Below are 8866 nucleotides of genomic sequence, written 5' to 3'. Positions count from 1 at the left end.
AAAGAAGGCCAAATGGTTCTATTGTTTAATTCAAGATTGAAGTTGTTTCCGGGTAAATTAAAGTCTAAGTGGTCGGGTCCGTTCCGAATCAAGGAGGCAATAGAGATGGAGCAAGTTTGGAGGCCAAGGGAAGAAGTTTTGTTCAGCAAGGGCCGCTCAGCGGCCACTAAGCGCGCTTTTCAGGGGCGAAAGGGAAAACTGTGTTCAGCAAGTTCCGCTAAGCGGCCTCCAAACTTGCTCCAAAATGTCTCAATACCTCCTAATACTTCCCAAAATGCATAAAACCTACAAAAAAAACCTAAGGAAAGCTTATAAATAATATATTTACTACTAAACTCGACTTTATTTATTTACACGATTACGAACCGTAATTAAATGGACAAGAATTGAGAAAAGTTATCAAAATACCACAAAAGTTATCAACAATTATCCACATTTTGGATTCTAACAGCTAGACTCATTCAATAGTTTACAATCAGCAGTTTGATGTCCTTGGGTTCCACAGAGTTCGCATTCCGATTGGGCTGTAGCTACTGTGGCGGGATTTTGAGACATATTTTCAACTTTTAAGGCTAGAGCGTCCATTTTGGCTTGTATCATGTTCAAGAAACTTATCTCATGTATTCCTCCTTGGGTCTCTTTCTTCTCTACTATTGCTCGTTCTGCTCCCCATTGGTAATGGTTTTGGGCCATATCTTCTATTAGAGCACAAGCGTCAGGGTAAGGTTATTTCATCAGCGGGCCACCAGCGCCAGCATCGATAGACATGTTAGTGTTATAATAGAGTCCATTATAGAAGGTGTGGATGATTAACCATTTCTCTAGGCCATGATGCGGGCAAGCTCTTAAAAGGTCTTTATATCTCTCCCAGGCTTCGAAAAGTGATTCTCCTTGGTTTTAAGTAAATCTAGTGATCAAGTTTTTAAGGACTGCGGTCTTGATTGGGGGAAAATATTTAGCAAGGAACACTCTCCTAAGGTCTTCCCAAGTTGTTATTAAGTTGGCTGGAAGGGAATCTAACCAGTTACGTGCTTTATCTCTAAGGGAGAAAGGAAATAGTCTTAGACGAATTGCCTCAGGTGAAGCACCATTTGACTTAAGAGTGTCAGCTAATTGGATAAAAACTTTTAAGTGCTGATTCGGGTTCTCAGAAGCGAGACCAACGAATTGGTTTTGTTGCACTAATTGTAATAGTAAGGGCTTTAGTTCGAAATTATTAGTTGTTATGGCAGGGTTTACTATACTAGAACTGGGCTCCTCATCTAATGGTTGGGAAATTCCTTAAGAGGTCTTGTTTACGGTGATTTCCGGTAAACAACTGCTAGTCTTCCAAACTATAATAAATATGATTTGGTTACTCGCAGGATCGACTAGATTGATCCTATGACATAGTCGAAAAGATTGTTATGATGATTCGAACCATGTTTATGATTTGCCTTGAAAATAAGAATTACTCAATCGAAACAATAAAGGTTAGCAATCACTTGGTTATACACGTAAATATAACTTCAGCGAAAGGTAAGTCAAGATAAAACATGAGACAAAAACTATAAAAGTGCAAGAATCTTAAAATGCAGAAATGTTAAATACTTCAAAGATAAATAACATGAAAATAAAGAGAGCAGGAATGTAAATGGCAGAAAGTAAACGAAATGCAATAATATCGAAAGATACTTGAAAATAGAAGAAAATACACATGTATTAAAATGGTGGTGGTGTCATACGTACATTTCTAAGCGAACTCTTTCTCTTAACACTTGATACTTGAGTAATATGTGAGTGATTTGTACAAAATGAACACACTAAATCCTAACATTAGAACCCTTATTTATACTAGTTTCGACCTTAACGGTCCTACGCTAATCTAATGCCACGTTTCTCATGAGAATCCCCGGAAAGCCATCTGTCTCTGGACAGTTATGCAAACTTCTTCGAATTTCAAATCCTCCCGCCTGAATCCTCTTTCGACGCGTGGCAATATAACTTAACATTAAAATACCACGAAAACACGCTAAGCATCAGTACTTAACATATTTCGTAAAATTTGTCTAAGTCTCGAAGATATACACTCCTACTAGCTTCAGCATTCACTATCTCCGTTATGACTTAAAATTCTTCATCCTCGAAACATGGCCATCAGGAGCCATTTTATCTTCAAAGACGGTCATCAGCAACCATCCTCCTTCGAGTCTTCACCCTTCTAAGGATCATATTTGCAAAACGAAATCTTCAGCTAACAAATTGCCCCCAATAATTGCCTGTTTCGAAAAACAAGAGAAATAGGCGTTTCTTGTCGTCATAAGATTTCGTCCCTTACTTATCTTTGAAAGTTCCAAGATTGTTTAATTGACGTCATAATCATTGATGACCCTGTTTCCAAAAAGTCTTGTCATTTTCAAAGATGTCTTCTCATAACTTACATTCCCACGTTCTGACCTTGCTTCTTGATCATTACTCCTATATACTAGGAGTAAGGCTAGTAATTATTCGACCGCCATTGGATTAAATCATCGTTCGCCACGTGTCTCTTGGCTTTTACCCAAAAGATTTTGAAAGGTCCGTTAAAAACCTTTAAATACCTGACTCAGTTTCCTCATACAACCTTCACTCTTATTTCCTCATTCTTTCTTCAGAAGAGAACATCTTTGGTCACTTCCAAACCCATTTTCTAAATCAAACTCATCCATGGCTTCTTCAAATGTTCTTCAACCTGTTCTAAAACTTCAACATCCTACCCAGATAGGGGAGCAAGAACACATACCAAACCCTAACACTGCAGAGGCGCGCGCTATCTACGCTTCTCAGGTAATCATCCCTTCTGAACATTCTGGAAAATCCCATGCTTTTATGGGTCCGTTACCAGGAGAAACTAGCCCTTCTCTAGATAAATTCTTTCCTGCTTATTATAAAACTAGACCTCTAGTTAGTAAAATTAGGATAGATGAAGATGAACACCCATCTTTAGGAGAACCTGATAATTCAGCAGAAGCTTCGACTGCAACCCCTCTGGCTCTGGCAAAAATTAGGTTAAATTACATGACCAATTTCGTGAAAGTGTTTAGGTCAATCCCGTTAGCAAAAGATCCTGAACTGTATTATGCTTGGCTAACGAAAGTAGAAGGAAAAAAGACATCCTTCTGGAAAACGTTAGGAATATATGATTTAATCCAACTATCAAAAACAGGATTAGAGTATAACCAAACCATGTTAGTAGCAGCGGTTCACTTCTGGGATGCTTCCCACAATACTTTCCATCTTCCATGTGGAATGGTTACCCCTACTCTCTTTGACATAGCTGCTATCACAGGGCTTCGAGCAACTGGGGAAACTTTTGACCCAAATGATATGGATACTGACACCATTAATTTTAACGAGGCAACAGTTACCTATACTTCCTTCATCCAGAAATATCATGATACAACGCAGGAAGAAGTCTCCGACGAGGAGCATATTGCTTTCTTAGCATTATGGCTCTCAAGGTGTGTTTTCTGCTCCAGATCCATACAAGTTGCAAAGAGATATCTTTGCATGGCTAATCAGCTACATGCTGGAAAAAGACTAAACCTGAGCCAATTAATCTTAGGATTCCTTTACGGGAACCTTGGTGAAGCCACGAACCTTACTAAGAACTACAAAAGTGGATCTTTGCTCTACGCTGGTCCTTTCTGGTTATTGCAGTTGTGGCTTAATGCCACTTTCGAAACTCAGCTCCCATTTCGAGGTGTTGTGAACGAAGAAGATCCAGATATTAAAAATCGAACTGTAGAAGGAACCAGGTTGGCTTCGCTAACCCCAAAAGAAGAGACTGGGAAACTTCGCGAGCACTTTCTAGCATATGTCATGATGTTTGCTCGGTGTCATCAATTTAGCCCTTCGATGGCTCCGTTCATAAACAGGATAGTGGGTCCCGAATGGTTCACTCGAAAGTTTCCACCAACATCTCAAGATCAAGAGACTGAATCTATGACTATTTGGGGAGCTTTCCTTACCCCAATGTTATTCTATCACCGTCTTCGCCCCTCCAAAAGCCAATATGTTCTCCTCTGCTACCAAACAAATCTGGTATCAAGGCAATTTGGATTGGTTCAAGTAAAACCCAAATGTTTGTATGACAAAAGGAACCATATGTGCTTTCACACCTTGTATTTATCTGAAGAAGAATGTGAATCAAAGATTGCCAGATATGCTGGCGTTGCCCATCTTTCTCCCGTTGCCTTCGAACCCACTTTTTACTCCACTCCAGATTTTCATGAATGGTGGATGGAGTATTATACTACACAAATCTTTGATGCTGAGAATCTAACTCAGGAACTAACTGCAGCTTTTGCTGATGTGCAGGAAAAATTTCAAAAAGGTACTTCGACTCATATTAAAGAAATTCAAGCCTTTCAGAACTTCTTTGAAACTATCTACAGGCCTGATGATCTTAGTCGGACCGTTCGCGAAGCCGCAGTCAATTTGCGTGAGAAGTTTTCTGCGAAATTGGATAAGTTGAAATTGCCCCCGTCTGTTCGACCAGAACTGCGTTATGAAGTGGCTTTCGAACTTAATCCTCCGAAATTCCCTCCGCTGCCAAGTGCTGATTTTGGTGTGGCTCTGAGCCCTCCTTTTCCAGACTGGTTTGTGTGTGGGAATGTCTTAAAAATCCTTTAGGAAAGCACTAAAAAACGCGCTGCGCGAGTGGTTCCGACTAAGCATACCCTGGATACTTTCAAAGGGCATCTTCATATAGATCTTAAACATGTTCGCGTCTTAACTCCAATACCTGAAGGTTTGGGTTTAGACAATCTTTCGACTAACTCTTCTTATTCCGTTGAAATGCTGATTCCAAGTTTTATTGCAAATGTTGCTCTAAGGAAGAAAGTTAAAGAAACTTCTACACAAAAAGATTCTGGAGCATCGAAGAGCAACAAGCCAAGTGAGGGTGATTCTGTCACTACTTATAAGAAACCCACGGTATACCCATACTCTATATTTTTAAACAATGTATAACCTGTGAGTAGTGCTCACTTTGTTCACTCCACACTTTCCAAAGATCGAAACCCCCGGTAGCTTTAAAGCGAAAAGCTTCCTCAACGGCTGCTTCGGACGATGAAGACAAATCTCCTCCCCGCACTAGGCAAGGACATAAAAAGAGACAGAAAGTTGTCACCACTGTGGGCAAGGAGAAAGGGTCGGTTTCCTCGAAAGTTATTCCGTCCAGTGACAAAGTGTCTTTTGAAGAATCACCCTTAAAGACTGCCAGCAACGTTCTTGTTGTCGAAAGTCATAATTCGAGCCCAGACAATATTCCAACCAAGGTACTTGGGTTTCAACCCATAATCATTTTTATTAACTTTAACTTAATGATTAAATTAACTTTTACCTTGTTATTGCAAGATGATACTGGCACTGCTACTTCCGGCCTTAAAGCTTTCAACTTTACCGTTAATGTCGATAGATTCCAAGGTAATCATAACTTCTTCATTACAATCAATAGATTCTCAGAATCTTGTCACTAGGATTAATTCTGGTTTATTTAACGCAGATGTTTCTCAAAACAAATCTCATGTTCTCTCAACAGTTCTTGAAGATGCTAGGCCTCTTGCAACCATCTTTCCTAATGCGCCAATCGAAGAAAGCCATTCGACTGATGAATCCCCACCTACCCATCAAGGTAAAAACCTGGGAGAAGACACTGTGTCTGAACAAGATGCCATGGAGGAAATTTCTAAGCCGGATAAAAACAGTCCTCAAGAAACTTCAACCTTTGCAACCATAGTTACTCCTGGAACAACTTCGACGCCTATCTCTGCGAAACCTACTCTTTCAGAATTGGAACAGCTTAAGCAAACTGACCCTCTCAGCTTCCTAAAGGCCATGATGAATGCGAATACTATTTCGCCCTCTGAACTTGAGGTCTCTCTAGCCGTTCCTACAGAATCTGGTGACAAAGAGGACACCCCTGATCTCCTTCATCAAATAAAAGAAAAAAAGTTCTTTGAAACCAATCTTGTTGACGTCCTTAGTAAGAATCCTACCAAGAGTCATAGCTTGAATCAACTTTTGAAGAAAGTGGATCTGTTTCAAGTTTCAAAAGAAGTTTCAGAGGTGATTGTCTTGCTGGGTTCTCTAGTCGAACAACTCCAGGCCAGTATTCTTCGAAAACAAAATGTCGACGAATAGCTGACTGCGAAGATGACCTCTCATCATTCTTCTTGGAAAGCCGCTACTGATGCGTCGAAGAAAGGTGATGCTCTCAAGCTTAAACGCTCAGAGAAACAGAAAGAGTATGATCAATGTGAGCAGAATATCCAATCTTGGAAACAAGAGATTGTCTAGCTTGAAGAAAAGATAAAGGAGGCTGAATCTCGCAAGGCAACCATTCAACAAATCAATGAGCAGGAATTGACTGAAGTTGCACGTTTAGGAATCCAACATTTCGAGGCTGCACGAAAACTAGTTCCTGAAATTGACGAACTGAAGAAACAAAGGGCCCTGATTGAACTTCGCATGTCTTCTTGGGAGATTCAGTATTCGAAGATCAAAGATAGTCTCCCTAAAGATTTTAATTAGTTACCTTAAACTTTGTATTTCGTTATCATGCTGTACTTTTTGCTTTGCAATCAAACTCTTCGCAGAATATATATGTATGCTTAACTTTTATCTGCTTAACTTTTATCTTCCGCTTTGTCCATATTTTTGCAATACTCGCAAGCAGTGTCTTTAGCAAATCTTCCAGATTTCGCCAAAATCTATTTTCTGATTTGCCACAGTAATTTTAATTAATGTAAAACACGTGATCTGACCATCCTTCGCACCCTTTAGCTTAGACTTGACGTTTCCACTCCCTTAGCCGTAATCATTATTAAGTGATGACGTCACTTTCTCCAAAACATCTCTTTAAGACGTGCATGCATCAGTTTTTCATGATTGCATCTCAACTTCCAAGGGCGGGAAATGGCGGAAGCCATAACTTCTCTTTGGAATACCAAACGCAGTCTAATCAAACATTAAAAATTAAACCGTTCCACTCCTGCCCCCAGGTCTATATAAGGGCTTAACATCACACATCTTTTCTTCATTCTTGTTCCACAAAACCTTATCTTGAAGCTTCGTTCCATCTTTTTGCATTTTCTCAAACACAAAACCAGAAAAACATTTCCAAATCTTTCTCTCCAAAATGGCAGTACCCCTTACTTATAACAACATCAGAGCTTGTATCAAAAAAGAGTTCAAAGTTTCTGAAGAAGACTTTGAAAGTAATTCCATAAGCATTAGCGCTTTCTTTGTTAACCAAGAGCTTAATTTCTATTATGAAATCTTGGAGGGACCTGTTTACCCTAACATGTTAGCAGACTTTTGGATGTTTGCGTCTCTACGCATAGATCCAGAAGGTAGAACCACTGTAATCTCTGAGGTTCGAGGTGCCCACATTAGGATCACTCCCACCACTATCTCTAACCTAATGAGATGCAACAACTCTGGGGAGACCTTTGATGATAACAGCTTCAACATGACCACTCATCTTCTGTTGAGGACTCTCATGGACAATGACCCTTTCAGCGCCAAGGTCATCAGGATTTGGCACCAACTCCTTGTGGGTAATTTTCGTCCACGAAACCATGATCAAAATAGCATCATGGTGGAAGATTTAGAGTTTATACTCTTTGGCTTTCGTGGGAAGAAAATCAACTTTCCTTTGATGATCTTCAAAGGGCTTGTTGAGGCAGTCTCTATGGCTGCTGCTCGTCAAGGGGTTGTGACGTGTCTTCCATATGGGAGACTCCTATCTTACATATTCCTCAAAAAGGGTATAGTGAGAAGGATGCGCAACTCTGGGTCCATGGATATGTTCGAGGCAGAAAGCTTGCCCCTGCTATCTCTAGAAGGTCTAGACCAAAGGATCAATTAGCAAGTGGTTTGCCTTAGGTTTTCATGTTTTCTCTTTTGTACTCTTCATCGTTTTGGGTCATGCCCTTAGGCTTCATTTTGTAATGCATGTAATCTTTCACTTTCTAATGACAAATATTTTGATGTTTCTTTGTCTCTTTACTTTATTTATCGTATATTTAGATCACAAAGCCATTTTGGCATTAGTTCAACCATTTTGGCTTACGTAGTACCTTGAATATCTACGTTTTTGCAATCTTTACTTCGTACATACTTGGTTTATATTTCTTCAGATATTTCCCATTTACTCTTAAGATCCTGCAATCTTCTGCTAATTCTTCGATTTCGTAAGCATTATTCGAAAATACCTTTAAGATTCGAAAGGGTCCTTCCCAGTGTGGGGACCATTTACCAAGTGCCTGATTCTTTCGATCTATAGGTAAAATAACTTTCCAAACTAAGTCATTATTGATAAACGTTTTACCTTTCACCTTTTTGTTGTATGCTCTGGATACTCTTTCCTTTTGCCTTTTTATCATCTCCAATGCTCGAAGTCTATCTTCGTCCAGGTCTACTAATTCATTCATCATTAACTCCCAGTATATGTTGGGAGGGATTTCTGCCTGTCTTTGTATCCTTACTGACTGCAGATGTATCTCGATTGGGAGTACTGCGTCGTGACCAAACGTCACTTGGAAAGGCGTTGTATTTGTAGCTTCTTTTGGAGATGTTCGACAAGCCCAAAGTGCTTGGTCCAAAGTTTTATGCCAATTCTTGGGTTTTTTCCCCACATGTTTCTTGATAAGACCAATTATTATCTTGTTTGCTGCTTCAACTTGTCCATTTGCCTGAGCATAGTAGGGTGTAGAAGTAAACAATTTGAACCCTATTTCTTTGGCGAAGTCCTGCATCTTTCGCCCAGTGAACACTGATCCTTGATCAGTAGTTATACTTTTTGGGATTCCAAATCTGTATATAATATGTTTCTGAATAA

General features: G+C 39.7%; 1 non-coding gene across 1 annotated transcript; it reads left to right on the top strand.

The window, feature by feature from the left end:
- Positions 1-823: 823 nt before the first annotated feature.
- On the top strand, positions 824-930 carry LOC131645407 (small nucleolar RNA R71). The gene has a single exon (XR_009297031.1). It is a non-coding gene; the product is annotated as a small nucleolar RNA R71 (small nucleolar RNA).
- The last annotated feature ends 7936 nt before the right edge of the window (positions 931-8866 follow it).

The sequence above is a fragment of the Vicia villosa genome, linkage group LG1 (assembly GCF_029867415.1).
Source record: "Vicia villosa cultivar HV-30 ecotype Madison, WI linkage group LG1, Vvil1.0, whole genome shotgun sequence".
Classification (NCBI taxonomy): Eukaryota; Viridiplantae; Streptophyta; class Magnoliopsida; order Fabales; family Fabaceae; genus Vicia; species Vicia villosa.
Note: the sequence above shows the minus strand (reverse complement) of the source record. Positions and strands in the feature narration are given on the sequence as shown.